General features: G+C 43.3%; 1 protein-coding gene across 3 annotated transcripts in view; it reads left to right on the forward strand.

Moving 5' to 3' along the window:
• Window positions 1-368: 368 nt before the first annotated feature.
• RBM47 (RNA binding motif protein 47) overlaps window positions 369-23,618 on the forward strand; it is a 166,237-nt gene continuing 142,987 nt past the window's right edge. For 2 of the 3 annotated variants that reach the window (XM_060148307.1, XM_060148308.1), the window contains exon 1: window positions 369-578. The gene's annotated coding sequence lies outside the window, so the exon portion shown is untranslated. The remainder of the gene's footprint in view (window positions 579-23,618) is intronic. The other variant, XM_060148306.1, reaches the window with a different exon arrangement.

The raw sequence follows: 23,618 nt of genomic DNA on the forward strand, positions 1-23,618 counted from the left end.
ATGTATTAACTAATTTAACCAGCAAAAAAAAAAAATTTTGGAGTATTCCTTCACTAAAGCAGCCCAGTGAGAAGCAGCACTTTTTTTTTTTTCTCAGTTGAATGACATTGCAACCCGAAATCACAACTCCGTTTTAGGTTCCTGGTGGTGCCTGCTTCCTCTTCTAGTTTGTTTAGTCACAGAATTCGATTCCTGTTGGCCGATTACGCGCCTACAAACAGGCTTAGCGCTCAACTGAAATGCGTGAGGCTCCTTAACTCTTGTATAAACAGGTAATGCGAAGGGGTGGGGCACAGATTGCGGATTTCTTCGCGACGGGGCTGGGGTGGGAGTTAGAACTAACTACCCAGAGATCAGGCAAGGTGAAGGGAGGGCTTGGCTGCTGTTTTTAAATGCAGTGTTTTTTGTTCCCTTTCTAGAAACCAGCTGCAACTTTAGGTCAGGGCGCATTAAAATGAGCCACTTCTGAACGAGCAGCGCCCAGGCCCCAGGCCCTGCTGTGAAGGCCCCGGCAAAGGTCAGGGCTTGGTCCGCGTGACGTTCCAGCCCGTGCTCATCCAAGCGGTGCTCTGCCTCAGGTAAGGACACTCTGGGAGGTTCCCCCGTCTTCAGGCCCGCCGCCGAGCTCGCGGTGATCCTACCTGGTCAAACGACTTCTTTTCTACGGGGGAAGAACGGGGGTGGGGTGTACTGATCGGCTCGTGATTCAACAGCTGGTTCCTTATTCCTCAAACGTGGTTCTGCTTGGGTTCCCCCAACAGCCCAAAGGGGCCAGACGTCTGATTCATACAGATGTCCTCAGGTGGCGCAGGTGCCACTTCTGGGGCTGTTTCTGGCTGTCTGAAATGGATGTGACTTTTTGAGCGGGGAGAGAAGTCTGTGAGGTGAAGTCCCCAAATCTCTCCCAGTCAAGACAAGATTTTTTTTTTTTTTTAACCTTCAGCAAAGGTATCTGCCCTCCTAAAACAACAGGAATGTTGCACTGGCCTTCAGCCAGCGAAGGCTCAGCGAGCAGGATAAAATTTCAATGCAGATTTACGGGAAGTTGCCGGTGCTGGGAGTAAAAATCTGGTTTGGTGAGTTTAAGGGAAGGGAGTAGACGAGAGACAACCTTGCTACTGTGAGGCGCGGAGCCTCGGCTGGGGGAGGGCAGAGGGAGGAGGGAGGAGGGAACAGGGAAGAGCTGGAGCCGAGACTGAGCGCTCCCCGCGCGCAGCACCGGACGCAGCAGGGCTCCCTGGGCCGCCGGTCTCTCCCGGGTGCGGATCCGACGCCGCTCTGCCAGTGGAATCGCCGCGCTTTCAAGTTCACGCTCCCGCCAGGAATTTAGCCCCAGAGAGCTGCCTTCTGGTTATCGCTCCTGCTTCCCACTTTGGAATGTGCAGTTTGGGACAGTGAGAAGCCGGGGCTCAGGGAGTTTTCCTCGTAGAGAGTTTCTCTCTGCAGGTTTCCAAGGTTAAGAAATTCTGACAAACTGGAATTCCCAGAGCCTGGGAGTTAAGCCTCAAAAGATCTGTTGCTTTAAGCGGCGCGGTAGGGAGTAGCTGGACACTCCTTATTTTGGTTTTACATTAAAAAGAGGGAGGCCGAGAAGATGTTGTAGGTTACTTCCTAGCTCTGTAAATTGCTACCGGGCTGTGAATGGTGTTAATTTCTGAAGTGGGCGACTGCAAATACATAACAAAGGTAAGGTAGCTTTGGGCAATCCTTCTAACTACTGTCCCTTAATCTTACATTTGGGTCCCAATTTTGAAATCTTGTTTTCTTCCCTTTTTAGCCCTTATCTCCCCTCATTCTACCATCCCCCGTTCCGACTCTGGTATATTTAATGGGAAAGAAATGGTTTATAAAAAGATTTTAAAAGCGTCAGCTACTGGAAAAGCAGAAAATCGTATACAGTCAGCCCCATCGTTTCCTCTGGTGATGAAACCTTTTCCATACAAGAAACAGATTTTTTTTTTCGCTCTTGAAAGCATACGATTGGGCCGTCCAGAGGCACAGGTGACTTTTTAGACTCAGATTATTAAAGTTAGATTGAGGAAACCTTTATGACAGGCATCTCGCTTAAGAGAGTGGTAAGGCGGGGGTGGGGGAGGGTTGCTGGGGAGTGTGATGTCTTCTTGTACTCATTTACCTCCCAAGGTAACACTGAGTACAGGCTTAGTTGTTTAAAGTTAAAAATTCAGCCCGCATAGAAGCGTTGAGTTGATGAACTCAGACAGCTGACAAATCAATCACCGGATATTTAAGAAATCAGTTAAAATAAATGAACTGGAATATTTCAAATAAGTGATTCATTTTTTATTTAGGCAAAAGTTCATATACTCTTGGGTACTGTCCCAAGGCATTTGGAGAAGAGGCTTCTTTCTTGAAAGCTAACCAGAGATAGTGTCCTCCAGGTACTCACCCATAGGCTGTACTGATTTGAACAAAAAATCAAGCAACTTTTTTCTAGTGGCGTTGTAATGGCTCCCTCAGTTTTCTTTAGCATGAATGTAGGTTAGAAATGTGTTCTTTCAAACTTGTAATGCTGGAGTCACACAAATTTTTTAGGGCAGAGAAAGCAAAGGGTTGACAACACAAACATGAAGAGGTTGCCACAGTTTGAAGGACCATTGCAATTTAGACCAAGAGCGTCTGAGAATTGCAGGTGCCAGTCCTAAAGGGTGAAAGGTTGTCAGCAGAGTAAAACACAACCTCTAGACAAAGACAAAGCCAAGTACCCAGTCAAGGCGATGAGATAGCATTTTGCGGGAGTTTGTGTTGCTGTTAATTTAAACCATAATCCTTGTCAGATTGAGGATATGAAATCTTGGAGGGAAACAAAACTAAACCAGTCTGAAATGGAAACAGGAGGAAGGAAAGAAAGAAATTTGGGTTTTTGTATCCTTTCTTGTCTACCTCACCCTTCACCTTGTTCTGATACGTTGGGTTGGCCAAGAAGTTCGTTCGGACTTCTCTGTAACGTATGGAAAATCCCGAACGAACTTTTTGGCCAGCCCAATACATACCATTGCTTAATTACTGCACACAGGGAGGATGAGGAATCAGACATTTCACAAGAGCCCAGCTCATTACTTCAATATTTGTTAAAGGAAGAAATAAACTGACAGAAACCAATCTCCTAGCCTAACTCTGCCATGCTTCTTTACCTGACTAGGTTACACTTAAATTCTGCTCAAGAGTCTTTTGTGAACATATGCTGAAAGTGAATCAAATTTTGAAGATTTATTATCTTTCTCTTAGTTTCTGAGTTTTCAGAAACTTGTAAGATTGAAAACTCGGCATCATCACTTTACTACAATCTCTATAGTTTTAATTGTCAATGTATTTTTGATTCCCTACCTGTGCTGCTGTAGAGTAAATTTTTGCCCAAAACAGTTGGTGACGCTGAGGATGAAATCAAGATAGGAAGCAAGGAAACTATGTGCTTCTGGACACGTGTCTTCAGTACTTGCTCTGACTAGTGTATAGCACTACTCCCATTTTTTTCCCCTCACATGATAAGAGCATTCAGATTAGACAGTTCTCTTTGGTTTACTAGTAACAGAACCTGTTCTCAGTAATTTAAACAAAGATTAGAAGGTTAACGTAGACGAAGTTATTTTCTTACAAAATGAATTTGCTTTCCAAATTCTACTTTTGATCTGTTGATTAAAAATAAATCACGTCCCAGATGATTGAGCTTTGACTGCCGTAGGACAGTATTTGCCTGTTTCAGACCGGTTCCCATCTCCACATTTCAAGTCCCTTCTGATTTTTCAGGACTGGATACAGAGGTGCTGGTTGGGGGAGGGAGATCTCCTCAAAGTTGGACCAAGGTTCAAGTGAAACTATGATTCAGATTTCCCAGAGGACGCATAATCCTAGAAAAAACTGACTCTGAAGAGGGCTTAAGCTTGGGATTCATAAGACTTAGAAAAAGGATAGATTTTGCATGAATCTAGAATTTGTGTGCCACACGTTTGTGAAATTACAATGAATATGTAAATGCAGTTTAAAAAGTGTTTGTCGGAATGATTCCAAGTTAAAGGTTCTATTGGAACATTTCAGCTACTTGCCTTATTAAGAGATATATTTTTCCTCTTGGGACCAGTCTCTGTGTCTTATGACGATGTTGATTTTCTGGTTTAATATTCTAAGACGTGTGTGTTAGTCAAAACAACCACCTGCTCAGAGCAATTGTTTCAAAGGACAACTGGAAAAAGATTTTCAATAATGGCAGTGCTGGGATGACTTGGGTTATGAGATAGAAGGCCTTTAGAAACTCCAGAGAAGAACTAGCATAGAAATGATAATAAGTAATTGTTCAACTGCCACCTCAAGTTGTTCAAAACGTCTCATACGGAGGGATTTAGGGGGAAATGGCACCCTGCCACTTTTTGTGTGTGGTCCTGAATCATCTTGTCAGTAAAACGCTCCTGAGATGATCTGAGCTTGCTTTCTGATTGTTTCTGCTCCTTTCATATTTGCCTCCCCTTCTATTCTGTCAGCCTGTGTATGGGGGAAAGGAGGCAGAGGGAAAGGATATCCTTCCCTAGAAGTCAGTGTACCCCCTCTTTTCGGAACCTCTTACTTTTTGCCCGGAAAAGGGGGCAAGGAAGGAATTTTCCAGTGAAAGTAGAAGGGGAGAGAGTGTCTGGAGGAATAAAATGCCAAGAAACAAGTGAGCACCAAACCCTGTTAAGTAATGTGTTCACCCGAAAGCTCACATGGAGATTATCGATGCCCTCCCAACTATTGCAGGTGAACTGGCAACTGTAGGAATTTGAGGCTCACCCCACTTTTGTAATTCAAATGCTCCTAGTGCACTGCAATAGATGGCTCATCTGAATGAGTTCAAGATGTCATCTCTAGGTACAACCCAAAGTAAACTGATTACAAAAGGCACAAGCCTTTCTTTCAACTACGCTCCACTCTGCCTTTCCTCTACTTTCTGCAATGGTTTAAGGACACCTGAAAAAAAAAAAAAAACACAACTTAGTTTATGTAATTTAGGTATATAATACGAGCATTCTTTTTCATTGTGGATGTTGAGTTTTTGTCATCTTAGGAACTTAGTTTATGCAAAAGTGATTTGTGGGTGTGTTTAGATGTAAACAGTTTATATGTCTGTAAAATACAAAACATGAGGAAACTGATACTATGATAGAAATGCTCGACTGTATTTCATAGTTTCTCTTTTGGTAAGCCCTATCAGGTTTTAAGAGTGGGGTCATTTTAGAAATCAAAAGAACAATCTACCTTTCTGAAGGCCACTTAAGAGAGATGACATCAGAAGACAAAGGGCTGGTGTAACCCTGAAAACCCTTTGTGATTTTTGAGAAAATATCAATCCTTTGGTCTCAGCAGATTCCGGGTAGTGCAAAATGTATACTTAAAATTACAGCCATTTACATTAATCAAGAAAACAATCGCCGGCCTCAAATCACGATATTTGTCTTTGGGAATACTGTATGTTTGTGGTTCTTAGGAACATGGCGGCCCAGTGCCAAGACCATAGTAGGTGGGTGTATGTTGATGAAAGGGGATTTGCTGACAGCGTTTGCCTCCTGCTTATGCTTTGCTTTGGCTAATAGTCAATTTTGCTTATATTCCTTGAGTTTCCACCTACTGGGGAAAAAAACAACCTGATCTCAGAAGCAATGGATAATCCACATGTGAGTGAGCAAGAGTTAACTATACATAACAATGGGCAATGGGTGGAAGTGCAATAAATGTGGGGCATTGTGTAGCTGAAACAGGAACAGGACACTTCTACCTGACCAAGGAAGTGCCAGCCTGTAAAAATTATAATAAAAAATATTTACCTTTCAGAGCACTGAGACCTGGCTCAGTCATTTTAAGCATTACACATCATGCCAAAAGAAAAAAAGAAGTATTGAATAAAATGAATAAGATTTTTTTCAGATGTTAATTCTCCTAGGTCAATTTGATTGCCATTCTGAAAATGTGTATTTGGGCCTTTTGAGCTCAAGTAAAATATTCATGTTTCTGAAAAGTAGGCATCCGTGTCCATGATGATGATAGCACTGTGCCTTTTGAAAAGACAGCTTAAATAATATTTCTTTTTGTTTGCTGTCATTTATTTTTAAAAATAATAACATGGTTCTTGGTACACCAAGCCCTTGCCAAGATTAAGCCCATCTTCTCAGTCGCCTTCTCAAGACAAAGTTGCCTTTGTGTAACAACTGGGAGGATTTGGTGACACAGAAAACTCCGTGGGGCACTGCAACTTATTATTAACAGAAAATTCAATGGCCTGATGTTTTTTCTGTTGCTGTTATTTTTATTCTACCAGATAATATCTATGACATATTTCTCCATGCAGATGATCTTACTATTTTATTTTAGACTTTCCCAGGGAAGAATGTAGTGGTTGAGAATTTACGTTGGAATTTAGTTAGATTATAAAAGGCAAAAGCTGCAGCGTACTGATGCAGAGGAGAACTTGGCTCTGTGGGCTACTTTGTTCTGGGGGTAGTCAGCAAAATTTGATCGCGTGTGGAGGGAAAGAAAAGGTAGCTAGCCAGAGTGAAAATGACAACCTGGGGGGAAAGGATGACCATTCACATTAAATTTAATTTAATTTAACTCCATGGGGAAGTGTCTAAGAACACAGTCTACCTTGGTGCAAATCTTGGCTTGGCCACGTATGGGCTCTAAGCAGGTTACCTAAAAAAAAAAAAAAAAAAAAAAAAAAAAAAAAAATCTCTCTGTGACTCAGTTTCCCCAACTGTGAAATGCCTACCTCACAGGGTTGTTATAAGGATTAAATAAGTTAATCTACTGTGTAAACAGTGCCTGGTGTGTAGTCAGTATATGGTACATAGTCATCATGATACACGTCATGTTTGGATGCCTTTCTGTGTTTGAATTCTTATCTCACTATCCTCCTCCTTTCATGACCTCTTCTGCTGGTTGTAATCCAGGTTGCTCTTCCTAAGATCACTCCTTTTGACCAAGCGCCATTGCCATTATAGGCAGGCACTATTTTTGCAAGTTTCTTTTGGTTTTTGTATCTTAGTTGTATGGAGAAAATGTAACTTAGAATCACCAAGGTACTTTTTCTTTTCTCTCAGAGAGCTATATGATGTTGATTAGAAGCAAAAAGAATGATGCTATTATATCTGTCAAGTGAGAGACTGGCAAGTGTCTTGCTGACAACGGAATATAGATTCTGGAAACGGCTAATGCAAAGTAGAAATATTTTGTGTAAAATAACTTTGTTACAATACAGCAAACTTAAGTAGGTCCTATTATGACTTTTGTTGGTTAGTGTTAATTGGTCATAATCATAATCACAGTATGAGACTTTCTCAGAACTGCCACAGTGTCTTATCTGTGCACTTCTCATGGCATTTTATATCACTTGCTACTTGTACATATACTGTTTTCCCTGCCAAACAGAAATTAAGAGGCAGGATTTGTGTCTGAATAACATTTGCACCCCTCAATGTTCCTATTTTATAGTTCAGTGCTCAATAAATAAAATGAGAATTTCTTTGCCCAAATTAATTACCATCTAAAATAACGCATTTTTGCATTCCATAGGCATGTATTTTTTATATATATATATATATATATATATAGTTTTTATAGATTTTATTTATTGGCTGCGTTGTGTCTTCCGTGGCTGTGCGCGGGCTTTCTCCAGTTGTGGGGGGCTTCTCATTGCGGTGGCTTGCGGAGCACAGGCTCCAGGCACGCAGGCTTCAGTAGTTGTGTCACACGGGCTCAGTAGTTGTGGTGCACGGGCTTAGTTGCTCCGCGGCCTGTGGGATCTTCCCGGACCAAGGCTGGAACCCGTGTCCCCTGCATTAGCAGGCGGATGCCTAACCACGCGCCACCAGGGAAGCCCTATGGATCATATTTATTTGGATGACTTCTACTTTTTTCCACAAGCATTTTAGCAAAAGTTGTTGGATAGAATATGATGGAGAGGTAGTGAACTCAGAAAGCAACCAGAATGGAAGCTTTATCCACAGCTAAGCCTCTGAAAGCATGGCAGGATGGGGGAGGCCAAGGGCAGGGAGGAAGTGAATTGTTGTAGTCCTTAGGTGTGTTTAAAAGTTTATACCTCTTTTTTCTGCTCTTTAACATCCTTTTAAAGGCCCAGACTTGTTACTAGGTAATTATGAGAAGGGGAAAAATGCATTTTGTCAAAATTAGAAGGAATTTATTAGATAATTATAGGAAAAAGTGCGTTTTCTCAAAATTAGGGAGAGTGAACAAAGAGATCTACTGAGGAAGAACAATACCAAGTGAATAGATAGCTCTGTGAGCCACAGTGGTGTGGTGTTTCCAGTGGGGCTGCTGGTATACTCTTGGCTAAGGCAAAGACAAGAGGAAGGAGGGCAGGTGGCTGAAGAAATATTCAGAGAGTTGCCTACAGTGAAATTCTATTTGCAGAGCAAAGGGAATCCTGTAACAAGCTAGCTCTAACCAGCTGGTGCAAACAATAGTTTGGCCCAGGTACCTCCTTGGCTCTTTGCCCTACATTGTGGGTTCCAGGATGCACCTCAAGTTATATGTAGAGTTGCCAATGAGTAAACAGAAACTACTAACTCCGAGGGTACTAATGAGCCCTGGAATTTGTGCCTTGTATCTGCAGTGGCTCCATATTCAGAGACAATCACTCCCAGCAGATGAGACCAAGCCTGGGAAGGCAGGGATCTTAGAATATTCTCCCAGCATCCTTCCCAGAGTGGAACCTAGGAGTCACTCCCGCAGCGGGACGTGTAGGAGGCCCACAGACCCTGAATCAAATGGTAACACCCATGTTCTCACACATCCTAGTAACGTGTGAAGGGTCTTGCCTTTTCCTCATTGGCTAGAGATCAATGAAATTGTCAGGGGAACTGCAGTCTGCTTATCTGTTCTCCCTGCTTCCACCTTTGCCCTTTATCCCATATGCTTGGTTCTTGACTCAGTATCCAGAGTGACTCATAAAACAAAGTCACATCATGTCAGTCCCCTGCTGAAAACCTTCCAGAGCCTCTGTGTCTCCCTCAAAAGCCACATGAAGCACTGCCTTTCTAGTCCCATTACCTCTTCAATCACACCTCCTACCGCTGACTCTGTTAGCACTTTGCTTTAGCCACAGCTTCATGCCCCCGTGGCCTTTGCAGTCTTTGCTCCCTCTCCCTGAACCATCTTCCCCCAATACATCCACGGTTCACTCTTTCACCTCCTCCAAGTCTTTACTCTTTCTCCTTCTGTCTAAGACAGCACTTCCTCCCTCCTGTTGGCACTCTCTATCTCCCTCCCCTGCTCTATTTTTTCATACAGTACTTTTTTCCATGCTATGTGATTTTATGGCTCATTGCCTGTCTCTTCCCCACTAGAAGGTCTGCTTTATTTATTGATGTATCCCAAGAACCTTAGAGCAGAGTCTGCCACAGAGTAGGTACTCCATAAATACTTGTCAAATAAATGAATAAAACACAGGCTTTTACACAGCACGGGTATGACTGAAAGCGTAGTACTACTTGTGTGTTCTACTCAAAATATAACCACAAACACATCTTTCTGAGTAAGCATGATTTTTTTCCCCCAGACCTCTCCTGTTAAGCTGCCATATTTTCTCTGGTTTCTCTGGTTTCATTATTTTCTGTGCCACCACGAGCCCTTGATGGAGGCCATGACTAAGTAACGAGCATAGCTAAGTGTGGCCATGACTAAGTAACGAGCATAGCTAAGTGTGGGGATGGTGCAATCATTTCAGCACTTCTCTGTTTCCAAATCAAAGCCTCGTCTTTGGCAATCTTTCTGCGATTTCCATCTAAAACTTACAGCTCAGTTTTGAACAGTCTTGTGAATTGCATGCCCTACAGATAATTATGCTTGACTCACTCATGTTCCTATATTGTTTATCACTTTTTCTATTGTCATTTAATTGTAATTAACGATTGTTCTGAAAGTAACTGTCAAGACAACTTGTGTGCGCGGTTTTTTTTTTAAAACTGTCTCTTTTGACCTTTGAGATTTTGCCAAGTGCCAACTGCTGCTACAGGAGTCCATCTAGATTTTTTCTCAATTGCAGGGCTCAGTTAAGTATTTTCCCTTGACCTGGCCTGAAATGAGCGCTAATGCCTTTGTCTGAGTTGTTAATGTTTCCCCAGAACCTTTTACAAAACTTCAGTCCTGCCTTTACCAACTGGCACAACCGCTCTCTGATCTGTCGTACTGGTTTGCTAGCCCCTGCCTCACTTTCTCCCTCTGCACAATTTTCCTTGGTTTGGCAAAATTGCATTTCTTGGGTCTTGGAGGTACAGCTCCCTCTGTGCGTCTACCTGCCATTTTTAGATCTATAGCTCTGTAAGGTACTTCCTCAATGGCTGGTGGAATCCTGTGACTACTAGGCTTGGGGACCCTAGAATCGGTCTTGAAGGTGAGTGTACATTTCAGGAAGGTTCTTTGTAGTAAACAAACAAAACAAACAAAATATTATGTAAATTCTGCTGAAGGTACACCATGAAGATCCTGGCTTTATTTATTAATAAATTTATTTATTTTTTATTATTATTATTTTTGGGCTGCATTGGGTCTTCGTTGCTGTGCTCGGGCTTTCTCTAGTTGCGGCGAGCGGGGGCTACTCTTCATTGTGGTGCGCAGGCTTCTCATTGTGGTGGCTTCTCATTGTGGTGGCTTCTCGTTGCAGAGCGTGGGCTCTAGGCACGTGGGCTTCGGTAGTTGCGGCACGTGGGCTCAGTAGTTGTGGCTCACGGCCTCTAGAGCTCAGGATCAGTAGTTGTGGCGCACAGGCTTAGTTACTCCAGCAACGTGTGGGATCTTCCCAGACCAGGGCTTGAACCCATGTCCCCTTCGTTGGCAGGCGGACTCCCAACCACTGCACCACCAGGGAAGTCCAATTCAAGAAATTTTTTAAAATCCTCAGTATACCTAATAATCAGCTAATATTTCTAGTACTTTCTGCAAATCATTTTATTCCTTATCATATGTACTGAATAGGACATTAAAAATGGGTAGCATATAAATGTTAAATTAGACCTGTTTTTAACAGTATACTATGTAGATGGAGCTAGTGGTAATTATTTATGAGTTAGAAAAACTTATCAAAATATAGACCTAGTAAATAGGTATACTTGAAAAAAAAAGATGAATATGAATTAAATTGGTTTAAACCAGACGTTGAAATGACCTAGTTTTTTGGTATAGACACAGACTCAACTGTTATTTATTGAGTAGCTGTTACGTGCCAGATACTGGTACTGGGTATGCAGTGGAGAACAGAAGTTCTCTGCCCTCATGGGACTTTCCTTGGGGATGGAGATGGGACTCAGTACTCTGAAGGAACTGAGAGGTACTAGACAATAGAAGGTGGGACTCTGAGCTGGAGTGTTCTGAGACGGCTCCTCTAGGGATGTGATGCTGAAGGTGTCTGATGGAAGAAAAGGTCTAGAAGTTGTAGCATTTATGACGGTTCTAAGGCTGGAAAAAGCTGGGCATGTTGAAGGACGTAAAGGAGGCCGATGTTGCTGCATTGCTGGGAGCAAGGAGCAGAGAGGCACGAGGTAAGGTCATGGGGGTAACTGAGTCCTATAGTATGTAGGCCCTTCATGACCACGGAGAAGAGTTTTGTTCCTCCTGAGCCCAATGAAAAGCCAAGAAAAACAATTTACTTGTTAAACAATAACTGACTATTGGGTGAAGACTGAACTGAAGGGAGGATGTTGTGGCAGACAAAGAGAGATTAGAGTCCGTTTTTGAAGTTGGCAGTGAAGGTGGGGTCATGCTGGTCAACTGGGTTGACCATTTCTTCTGTGCCCCCTCTTGCCTTTTTTACAGTCTCGGTTCAGCAGTGGTATGGGTTTCACCAATGGCTGGCAGAAATAGCAAGACTTGGTGATGGCCTGGATGTGGGGTGGAGGGAAGGAATGAGGATTCTGGCTGGAGTTACTGGGTTCAGCGGGGGAGACCAAAGGAGAACAGGCTGGAGGGGGGCAGAGGGAATCAGGAGCTCAGTTTGGGGCGTGTTTACTGAGATGCCTGTTAAACATCCTAAAGAGATGTTGAAAGTTTCCCTTTTGTATCCAACACTTCTAGCAAGAATGAGAGGCCCTATTATAGGCAACTATTTTGGATTTCATTATTTTTTTTCACTGTGTCTAAATTTGCACATATAGATAAGGTGTGTGACCTTTATTTATATATAACACATGACTAAACAGTATTCGAACAAGAAATGAGCATCTGTGGTATATCGGAAACTGTGATGGGGGATGGGTTAACACTGAAGAATTTTAAATATAGCTTTAGCCATTAAGAATCTTCTAAGTCAGGGCTTCCCTGGTGGCGCAGCGGTTAGGAGTCCACCTGCCAATGCAGGGGACATGGGTTCGAGCCCTGGTCTGGGAAGATCCCACATACCGTGGAGCAACTAAGCCCCTGCGCCACAACTACTGAGCCTGCGCTCTAGAGCCCGTGAGCCACAAGTACTGAACCTGAGTACCACGGCTCCTGAATCCTGCATGCCTAGAGCCCATGCTCCACAACAAAGAGAAGCCACCGCAATCAGAAGCCTGCGCACCACAACAAAGAGTAGCTCCCGCTCACCACAACTAGAGAATGCCTGCACGCAGCAACAAAGACCCAACACAGCCAAAAAAAAAAAAAAAGAACCTTCTGGACTTCCCTGGTGGTGCAGTGGTTAAGAATCCGCCTGCCAATGCAGGGGACACGGGTTCGAGCCCTGGTCCGGGAAGATCCCACATGCCGCGGAGGAACTAAGCCTGTGCGCCACAACGACTGAGCCTGCGCTCTAGAGCTCACGAGCCACAACTACTGAAGCCTGCACGCCTAGAGCCCGAGCTCCACAACAAGAGAAGCCACCACAATGAGAAGCCCGCGCACCGCAACAAAGAGTAGCCCCCGCTCACTGCAACTAGAGAAAGCCCGTGCACAGCAATGAAGACCCAGCGCAGCCAAAAATAAATAAATTAAAAAAAACTTCTAATTCAGATTAATCCTATATATATTTAATATTTCAGTGGTAACTATATGTTTGATATTTGCATTATATATTTAACATATTGATATGCTACTATATTATAAAATATATGTGCTAAGATGATTAAATATTATATTTAATATATTTAGTATAGAATACATATTTAATATGTGTTGAATTTACATTAAATGACATGTTTAATATTGAAAACTAAGTGTAAATCATGCATGAACAAAGACTCCGTATTACGGATGATAAAAAGGAAATATTACAACCTGAAGTACAGTGGATCTCCTTGTGAGTTACAACCACTTAGAGGCATGCAAATTCATGCTGTAAATATTGGCATATACAAATGGATCCATTTAGGGCGTGCAAATATATTTCTTGTCTCTTCCTTACCTAACTTTACGAAGGGTCTGCTGCACTTCTTCACAGTATGTGAGTGGAAACTGGAAGCCAACACGGACACACTTTAAACTACACTGTGAAAAGCTGATTTGTATCTCTAGCAAACCCGTTTTTTTTTAAAATTTTTTTAAAAAATAAATTTATTTATTTATTTTTGGCTGCATTGGGTCTTCGTTGCTGTGTGTGGGCTTTCTCTAGCTGTGGCAAGCGGGGGCTACTCTTTCTTTAGTGGGCTTCTCATGTGGTGGCTTCTCTTGTTGCGGAGCATGGGCTCTAGGCATGCAGGCTTCAGTAGTTGTGGCACATGGGCTCAGTAGTTGTGGCTCGCAGGCTCTAGAGCACAGGCTCAGTAGTTGTGGTGCATGGTCTTAGTTGCTCCACAGCATGTGGGATCTTCCCAGACCAGGGCTCGAACCTGTGTCCCCTGCATTGGCAGGCGGATTCTTCACGACTGTGCCGCCAAGGAAGCCCGCAAACCCGTTTTTTGAGCTTCTAGAGCAAGCAGTTGGGGATATGATAACGAATAAGACATGAGGCTTTTGGAGCTTGGAGGGCTGGAAGCTATATCTGTACCACCACTGCAAGCACTCCTCCCCCACCAGTGGTTATTCTAAAAATAAAAAGATTGAGCTTATATTTCCAAATTTGTAGGAATAAAATGCTATATTGTGGTTTGAAGCAATGGAAAACTCTAGTCCAAAGAAGTAATGTTTTAGACAGTCATAAACCATTAATAGTAGGTGGACGTAGGAGAGGAGGTTGATAATGTTTTGCAATCACAGCTATAGAAACTGTCAACGACTGCATCTTTTCATTCTGGTATGTCAACACCAGTGGAGCCCATGAGGCATAAGCAAATTTATTGTTGCTTAATTGGGCCAAATGGTGTGGGTTTTGGTTTTGCATAAGATGGGTCACTTTTCAAAAGGATATGTAGTATTTGAAGGTTTCGCATTTATTTCAATGCTGTTTTCAATAAGGAAAATACTTTGGTGAGGAGCTACTACATGTATGTGCCTACAGCAGTGAATCATAGAGAAAAGGGGAGTCTTGTGTTTGAGGAATTGCCTAACAGCCATCTGTAACTGAATATGTGAAGTTGAAAGTTGAAAACAGAAAATAATAATGGCTCCCAGTAATCGTTGACGTTGAAGGAGAACCTACTATAACGCCAGGCATGACTTTAATCAGAACCAACTGTAAGAATTAGGTCTTCAAGCAGCTTACCCAGGGTAAATAGTGGTCAGGATTCAGATTCTTGTAAGGCTTCCCAAATGAGGTGGGGTTTGGGAAAATCCCTGGACCAGGACCAGTCTTCTTACTAAGATCTTCCCTCGGCTTAGCAGACAAGTGACTTTGGACATGGCAATTTACCTCATTGGCTTTCAACTTCTTTGCCTTTAAAATTGGATAGAAAGGAGGGGAGATTTTGGACTAGACATGTTTTGCACAGCCCCAAATTTCTCTAAGTCTTTTAAAAATTTATTTATTTATTTATTTGGCTGTGTTGGGTCTTTGTTGCTGCACGCTGGCTTTTCTCTAGTTGCGGCGAGCGGGGGCTACTCTTCGTTGCGGTGCGTGGGCTTCTCATTGCGGTGGCTTCTCTTGTTGCAGAGCACGGGCTCTAGGTGCACGGGCTTCAGTAATTATGGCACGTGGGCTCAGCAGTTGTGGCTCGTGGGCTCTAGTGTGCAGGCTCAGTAGTTGTGGTGCACAGGCTTAGTTGCTCCAAGGCATGTGAGATCTTCCCGGACCAGGGCTCGAACCCGTGTCCCCTGCATTGGCAGGCGGATTCTTAACCACTGTGCCACCAGGGAAGTCCCTCTAAGTCTTTTTTTTTTTTTTTCCCCCAAAGAAGACGTTGGGGGTAGGAGTTTATTAATTTATTTATTTTTGTTGTGTTGGGTCTTTGTTTCTGTGCGAGGGCTTTCTCTAGTTGTGGCAAGCGGGGGCCACTCTTCATCGCGGTGCGCGGGCCTCTCACCATCGCGGCCTCTCTTGTTGCGGAGCACAGGCTCCAGACACGCAGGCTCAGTACTTGTGGCTCACGGGCCTAGTTGCTCCTCAGCATGTGGGATCCTCCCAGACCAGGGCTCGAACCTGTGTCCCCTGCATTGGCAGGCAGACTCTCAACCACTGCGCCACCAGGGAAGCCCCCTCTAAGTCTTTTTACTTTCATTGTTCAAATCTGTAAAAGGTTGCTATTCATAGGATTTCTAAGGGGAAGATCAAGATGGTGGGAGTAAATGAGGACGGGGGTTAGGGATGGATTAGAAAGGCAGTCACCCTGGCATTAAGTCACAGGAAGAAAATGGCTAGGTTAGATGGACTGTACAAATCTTACAAAATTCTTACAGGCTTGATTCTTGATTCTTGAATCCCATTTGAGGTAGTGAATATTGCTGACATATAAGGTGGTTCTAGACCAGTGGTTCTTCACTGGGGGAGATTGTCCTCCAGGGGACATTTGGCAATGTCTGGAGACATTACTGGTTGTCACAGTCTGGGAGGGGCGGAACGCTACTGGCGTCTCTGGGCAGAGGCCAAGGATGCTTCTAAACATCCTGAAGTGCACAGGACAACCCCTTACAATAAAGAATTATCTGGGGCTTCCCTGGTGGCACAGTGGTTGGGAGTCCACCTGCCGATGCAGGGGACGTGGGTTCGTGCCCCGGTCCAGGAGGATCCCGCATGCCGCGGAGCGGCTGGCCCCGTGGGCCATGGCCGCTGAGCCTGCGTGTCCGGAGCCTGTGCTCCGCAGCGGGAGAGGCCACAGCAGTGAGAGGCCCGCGTACCGCCAAAAAAAAAAAGAATTATCTGACCCAAAAATCAGTAGTGCCAAGGTTTGGAAACCCAGTCCTAGGTGAGTCTTTGCTCTCCACAACCACTACAGTCTATACAACAAATAGTGTTCCTGCCTTTAGTTTTTAATAGCGTTCATCTCTTTCCTGAAGATTCAGGGTCAGAGAAGGAATTTGGGGGAGAAGGTCAGTGGCAAAGCTGAATTGAACTCTTTTCTTACGATGCAGGTGTTCACCAGCAGCCTGCTAGAAAAGTTCTCAATAGTTTATTTCTCCCTGGGACTTCCCTGGTGGCGCAGTGGTTAAGAATCCTCCTGCCAATGCAAGGGACACGGGTTCGATCCCTGGTCCGGGAAGATCCCACATGCCGTAGAGCAACTAAGCCTGTGCGCCACAACTACTGAACCTGCGCTCTAGAGCCCTCAAGCCACAACTGCTGAAGCCCACGTGCCACAACTGCTGAAGCCCACGTGCCACAACTACTGAAGCCCGCACACCTAGAGCCCGCGTTCCACAACAACAGAAGCCACTGCAATGAGAAGCCCACTCGCCGCAGCTAGAGAAAGCCTGTACGCAAATGAAGACCCAACGCAGCCAAAAATATAAATAAATAAATATATTTTCTAAAAACAGTTTATTTCTCCCTTTGCCATGGATTCAGTGCTTAATGTCAGTCACTTCACTCTTGCCTTCTCAGGTTCTGAGAATTTTTCCTTAGGTACAACTGGATGTCACTAAGATACTTCCAGAATTTTGGTAAACTTTTTTTTTCTTTTTGAGAGGCGTCTTGGTCTTTATACTTCCAGAATTTTGCTAGACTTTTTTTTCTTTTTGAGAGGTGTCTTGGTCTTTATAAATTCTAAGAGCTGGGCTTAGAGAAGGTTTGTTAGGAGGATCTTTTCAGATCTAAAGATGCCTTCAGTTTAAATCTTTAGGTTAAGAAAGAATGAAGTTGTCCTGTGCTTTATCAAGTCTGTATCTTGGATTCATCTAAAAAGAAAAAATCTTGTACAATGCTTTAAATTCCATGGAGAGAGAAGATCTATATTATATAAATACATGCTGGTGATTGATATATAGACACATTGTCAGCAACTATGGAGAAACAACAAACATTCGAGGATGTCTAGAAATGAACTCCACGTATTATGCTGACATTTTCCTCTGAAGAAACATTCTGGTCAATATGTGATGTTCTACAGATTTGGAGAAGAAAGATAAATGGATTTAGATTTGCAGTTGTTCCTGGCTGAGGGAAGCTTAGTTTACCTAGTTTCCATACGAAATTAATTACAAAGAACACTTTTTGTGTTATGCTGGGTCAGGTCATTTAAGGTCACAAAAGCTCTACAAATACCCTGTTAGATCAGGGCATTTGCAGGCTTCATGGGATATATTTTGGACAGTGTAATTCATGAATTTCTAGTTACACTCTTTGAATGTCAGTTAGATACAAACCCTAGATGCCATTATGTCTACACACGCACACATTGTGGATTCATGATCAGTGAATTCATTCAAATTCCGGGGAACTTACCTACATTTCCCTCCCTTTTACCTTTAAGATCAACTGGTTCTACAATTTACTATGTCTCATTAAAGAAGTGCTTATTTTTCTTCACTCTAAAGCTAACTTTCAGGCTTTTTAGAGGTAGCTAATTTAACTGCACCCTGGCTCTCTTGACCCTTCATGCTTTTGACATTTGAGTCCTATTCCTTTTTTTTTTTTTTTTAATTAATTTACTTATTTTTGGCTGCGTTGGGTCTTCGTTGCTGCATGCGGTCTTTCTTTAGTTGCGTTGAGCGGCGGCTACTCTTCTTTGTGGTGCGAGCTTCTCATTGTGGCGGCTTCTCTTGTTGCAGAGCACCGGCTCTAGGTGCGCGGCTTCAGTAGTTTTGGCATGCAGGCTCAGTAGTTGTGGCTCATGGGCTCTAGAGCGCAGGCTCAGTAGTTGTGGTACACAGGCTTAGTTACTCTGCGGCATGTGGGATCTTCCCGGACCAGGGCTCGAACCCGTGTCCCCTGTATTGGCAGGCAGATTCTTAACCACTGTGCCACGAGGGAAGCCCCCCGTCCTATTCCTTTTCAGTCTTCATCTTTCTGTTCTCAAGAGGCTTGTGTCTTGTATGGAAGGCCAATACCCAATGCTTGATTATTTTAGTTGCTCCTCTCATGATATTGGAGATACAGAGATACACATCTCATCTGTGATATTTTTGATGTGATGGAAAAATTTCCCAATTAACCTAAGATGATCTGTGGTTTTGCCCAACTATCAAATAACGCTTTCAATTTTGCTTCCAAAACTCTTCTTGAAAATTCTATGTGTTTTGTTGGCCTTTTCGGTAGTAATAACTCCAGCCATTTATTCATTGAGTAAATACACGTTCTATATCAGGCATTGGAGATACAAAATAGATAAGAAATACTCTGGGTTCTTAAGGAGCTCACAGATGAGGCAAGTCATGTAAGGAAAAAAACACGTTTTTGTATTTTCTATGGTAGAGGTCTTTGTTGACTCATCTAATCGATTCACTAAAAACCATTTATTTTGTGTCTACATGTATTTTCTAGAAATAAGAAAAGCTCTATTTTAAAGGAGCGTATAGGCTAGTACAGACAGACTGACAACGTTAAAAATGAGCGCCATGAAATATTCTAGATGCTGTTAGGGATCAGTAGCATCAGTTTAACCTGAGGAGGCATATGCGGGGGGAGGGGTGGGGGAAGCGTGAACTTTAGGGAACTCCTCATAAAGACAAGACCTTTAATATACTTAACATTCACATAGTAAGTGTTAAGTGCCTGGTCCTATTCTAAGCACTTTACAAAGATGAACTCATTTAATTCACATAAAAACACTATGAAAAGCGGTGCTGATGAACCTAGTGGCAGGGCAGGGATAAAGACGCAGATATAGAGAACAGACTTGAGGGCACGGGGAGGGGGAAGGGGAAGCTGGGACGAAGTGAGAGAGTGGCATGGACATATATACACTACCAAACGTAAAATAGATAGCTAGTGGGAAGCAGCCGCATAGCACAGGGAGATCAGCTCGGTGCTTTGTGACCACCTACAGGGGTGGGATAGGGAGGGTGGGAGGGAGACACAAGAGGGAGGAGATATGGGGATATATGTATACATATGGCTGATTCACTTTGTTATACAGCAGAAACTAACACACCATTGTAAAGCAATTATACTCCATTAAAGATGTGAAAAGAAAGAAAACACTATGAGGTACATACAATTATTATCCCCATTTTATAGACTTAGAAGACTGAGCTGCAGAGAGGTTCAGGAACTTGGCTAGGGTTACATAGCTTGGTAAGGGCAGAGCCAGATTTCAATGCCAGGCAACTTGGCTCTGGAATTAGATGTGATTCTTGAATGAGTCTTGAAAGAGACTCAGAGATATGAAAAACAGGTAGTTGCCAATTAGGGGGGAATCCCTAACCCCAGAGAGAGATGAGGCAAAGAGGCAGGAAGAAACTTTAGAGATAAGAATTTTATCTCATGGCCAAAGCATGTAATTTATAGACAGTAAATAAAAATGCAAACTGAAAAAGAAGGAAAAATCACCTGGGTTAAATTTGTTAAATTTTTTGTACCTTTCCTTTAAGCTCTTTGGGTAATGTATTTGCATTTTTGCACATAGTCCTCAAACCATACCACAAGTCTGTATTACTGTCCTTCATGTTAGCTCACTTAATCCTTGCACCGTCCCTGGGATATTCGTAGTCCCCATTTTACAGAGGAGGACACTGAGGCTCCATGAGGAAACAGCTTAGATCACATGGAACCCACAACCTAACCCAGGCGTTCTAAACTGATGTTCTGGTTTTTTTCTATTTCACACCTGCCTCCCAAAACAAAGGTGGATATAAAAAGAGGTATGGAAATGTATCCAGACACTGCAGATAGCTCACATGTTTCATGTCATCTTGTTTTCCCAAATCAGCGATGACAGCAGGATTAGCAGACTGACTCTAAGGAATGTTCATGTAAGACACTCTACTTCGTTGAACGGTGCCATGCTTGCAGGATTTCTGCTACTTGTGTTTACTTCATAACATGTGCTCACCCCGAGTGTGGCTTCTTTGCCAGGATCTTACTAAGAATTGTACCTGCTTTACTGACAGCGGCTTTGGCAGGTCAGTGATTATCAGAGCAGAGATTGTCATTGCTCCAACAATCTCTAAATTCAGGATTGCCATGTTTGCCGGGCACAAACAAGCCTAGTTGACAGGAGAGAAAAAGAAATCCAAGTCTAAGCTTGTTTCATTCTCGATGACAAAAGAAAGGACTTTTTATGCTGTTTTGTACATGGTCTTAATACTCAACAGGGGTTGGGGCCTCGTGTAGGCGCATGGGATCTTTGGCTACTAGGTTGGTACTTTAGAGCCTGTACGCTTGAGGACCTAATAACTCTCCGAGCCTGCTCTTCCCTCAAATGGTAATGTTCTGCTTACTCTGTCGACCCGACCGGCATTTACTGGAGCAACTACTGGTACTGGTCATTCTGATAAATTCTGGGGAGTTGCAGATGAACCACCCACTCTCCCTGCCTTCAAGCTGCTCACATTTCAGTGGGGACAGCTGACCTCTCCCACCTTACTGTAATATAACACGGCACGGGATCTGGACCAAGAGCCCTGAGGAGGGGACAGTCAGGCAAGAGAGGGGTCTTTTAGCTGGATTTTGTTTGTTTTGTTTGTTTGTTTTTTTTGTGGTATGCGGGCCTCTCACTGTTGCGACCTCTCCCGTTGTGGAGCACAGGCTCTGGACGTGCAGGCCCAGCGGCCATGGCTCACGGGCCCAGCCGCTCCGCGGCATGTGGGATCCTCCCGGACCGGGGCACGAACCCGTGTCCCCTGCATTGGCAGACGGACTCTCAACCACTGCGCCACCAGGGAAGCCCGTTGTTGTTTTTTGATACATAATTCATATATCATAAATGTCACCATTTTTAAAGTGAAAAATTCAGTGGTTTTTAGTAAATTTACAAAGTTGCTCAGTCTAATCCGCCATCTAATCCCAGAACATTTTCATTACCCTAAAAGAAGCCCTGTGCCTGTTCAATAGTCATTCCCCATTTCCCTTTCCCCCTTCCCCCACCCACTGGCAACTACTAATCTACTTTCTGTCTCTGTGGATTTGCCTATTCTGGACATTTCATATAAGCAGAATCTTATGTGGCCTTTGTGTCTGGCTTGTTTCACTTTGCCTGTATGTTTTCAAGTTTCATCTACGTTGTAGCATGTATCAGCGCTTTCTTTTTTAAAATATTTATTTATTTATTTGGTTGCACTGGGTCTTAGTTGTGGCAGGCAGGCTCCTTGGTTGTGGCACTTGGGCCCCTTAGTTGTGGCATGCAAACTCTTAGTGACATCATGCACATGGGATCTATTTCCCTGACCAGGGATCAAACCTGGGCCCCCTGCATTGGGAGTATGATGTCTTAACTACTGCGCCACCAGGGAAGTCCCTTCCTTCCTTTTTATGGCTGAAAATATTCCATTGTATGGATGTATCATATTTTGTTTATCCATTCATGAGTTGATGGACATTTTGTTTCAGCTGGATTTTGAATAAATGGACACGTTTTTGCAAGGCATAGAAAGGAGGGTGCATTTTATGGCAGATAAAACCCATCATTTAAATTAACACATATGTATGTGGCACAGTACCTGCGGAATGCCAGGCACATTTCAAGTCCTCATTACAACCCGGTGAGGTGGCAAATGAGGCAGAAAGACAATTTGCCTAGGTTACCAGCCAGTAAGTGGAGAGCTGGGGACCAAATGCAGGCAGTCTGGCTTCGGAGTTCATTGCTCAACCACCCAGTTGTGCTATGAAGCCAGGGTCGTGGGACAAGGCAAGCCTAGTCTGAGGAGCTGTCTAGGGCAAGAGGGATGCAAGAGAGCGTGACAGATGAGGCCAGACACTGGGTATCCTGCACTCAGCACTTGTCTTTGTAAAAGACACATCTGACTGCATCATTCTCCTATTTAAAAACTGCCCTCGTTCTCCATCTTTTTATATTAGTTTCCCTATGCCAATTATTTCTTGCTATCTTTATACTTTTTCCCATACCTATATTTCACATATATCATTGTTTAATATGTTCTTTAAATCAACTCACTTTAGTTTTGCTTATGCACATTTATTTAAAGTGGAACTTTATCTCCCTTCCTTAACTAGAAAAGCAGTATTTTTCTAATGCACATTTAAATAAACCAAACCATTAAGATGAAATGCCTTCACTCATTGCCACCTAAAAGCAGCTTGCACACCAGAAGGGTGTGTCATATTTATGGAGAAATTGGGGTTTGCGGGGTAAGGTTTGAACACTTTGGGCCCTTCAAAACCCTGCTTCAGTCTATGCGTAAGCCCCACATCTGGCTAGTACATAAAAGTGCCCCATGTAGTTGTCACATCAAACATGCTTCCCTTCTTCTTGGACTCATCATGCTTTTTCATGACAACATATTGTTCTTTTGACTGTCCTTCCTCTTCTCTCTCCATACTTCCTTATCACCAGCTCAAATAATTCCTCCTCTCTCAAGTCTTCTCAGATCCTCTGTGTTCCTCCAGAACTTGGCTCTCAGATGTCTTACATTGCTGTTACTTTTTTAGTGTGCCCCTATTAGATCTGAGGTGCCTCAAGGCTGGGAACATTATTTGTTGAATGAATAAATGATTGATGAGGGCCCAATAGGAAAGACCTTGAATGTGATGGTGTTATGAACAACAACATTCCCAAATCATAGAATGTTTTGAAACAAACAATGTGATTGGTCCTGTTTTTAACAAAACTTAAGTGGAGTTTGTTGTATGGAGATAGAAAGGAAGGGTGAGATCCTGGAAGCAGGGAGACAAATATAAAATAAGCACTGATTAAAATGCCAGGTGCCGGGCTTCCCTGGTGGCGCAGTGGTTGAGAGTCCGCCTGCCCATGCAGGGGACACGGGTTTGTGCCCCGGTCTGGGAGGATCCCACATGCCGCGGAGCGGCTGGGCCTGTGAGCCATGGCCGCTGGGCCTGCGCGTCTGGAGCCTGTGCTCCGCAACGGGAGAGGCCACAACAGTGAGAGGCCCGCGTAACGCAAAAAAAAAAATTAAAAAAAAAAAAAGCCAGATGCTAAAAAGAGGACCCACTAAATCTGAAAATATACATAACTTATGAGCCAGCAATTCCACTCCCAGGTATGTTCCCAACAGAAATCTGTTATATATGTTCACCAAAAGAAATGTTTAACAATGCCCTTAGCAGCATCCTTAAAAATATCGCCAAACTGGAAGCAGCCCAGATATCTATCAATAGTAGAAATAGTTAATTTTAAAACTGTGGTGTATTCATGCAATAGGATGCTATATACAGTGAGAACAAACAACTATTATTACATGTAAAAATATTTTCGCAGCTCACA

This window comes from Lagenorhynchus albirostris, chromosome 4 (genome assembly GCF_949774975.1).
Source record: "Lagenorhynchus albirostris chromosome 4, mLagAlb1.1, whole genome shotgun sequence".
In the NCBI taxonomy this organism is placed as follows: domain Eukaryota; kingdom Metazoa; phylum Chordata; class Mammalia; order Artiodactyla; family Delphinidae; genus Lagenorhynchus; species Lagenorhynchus albirostris.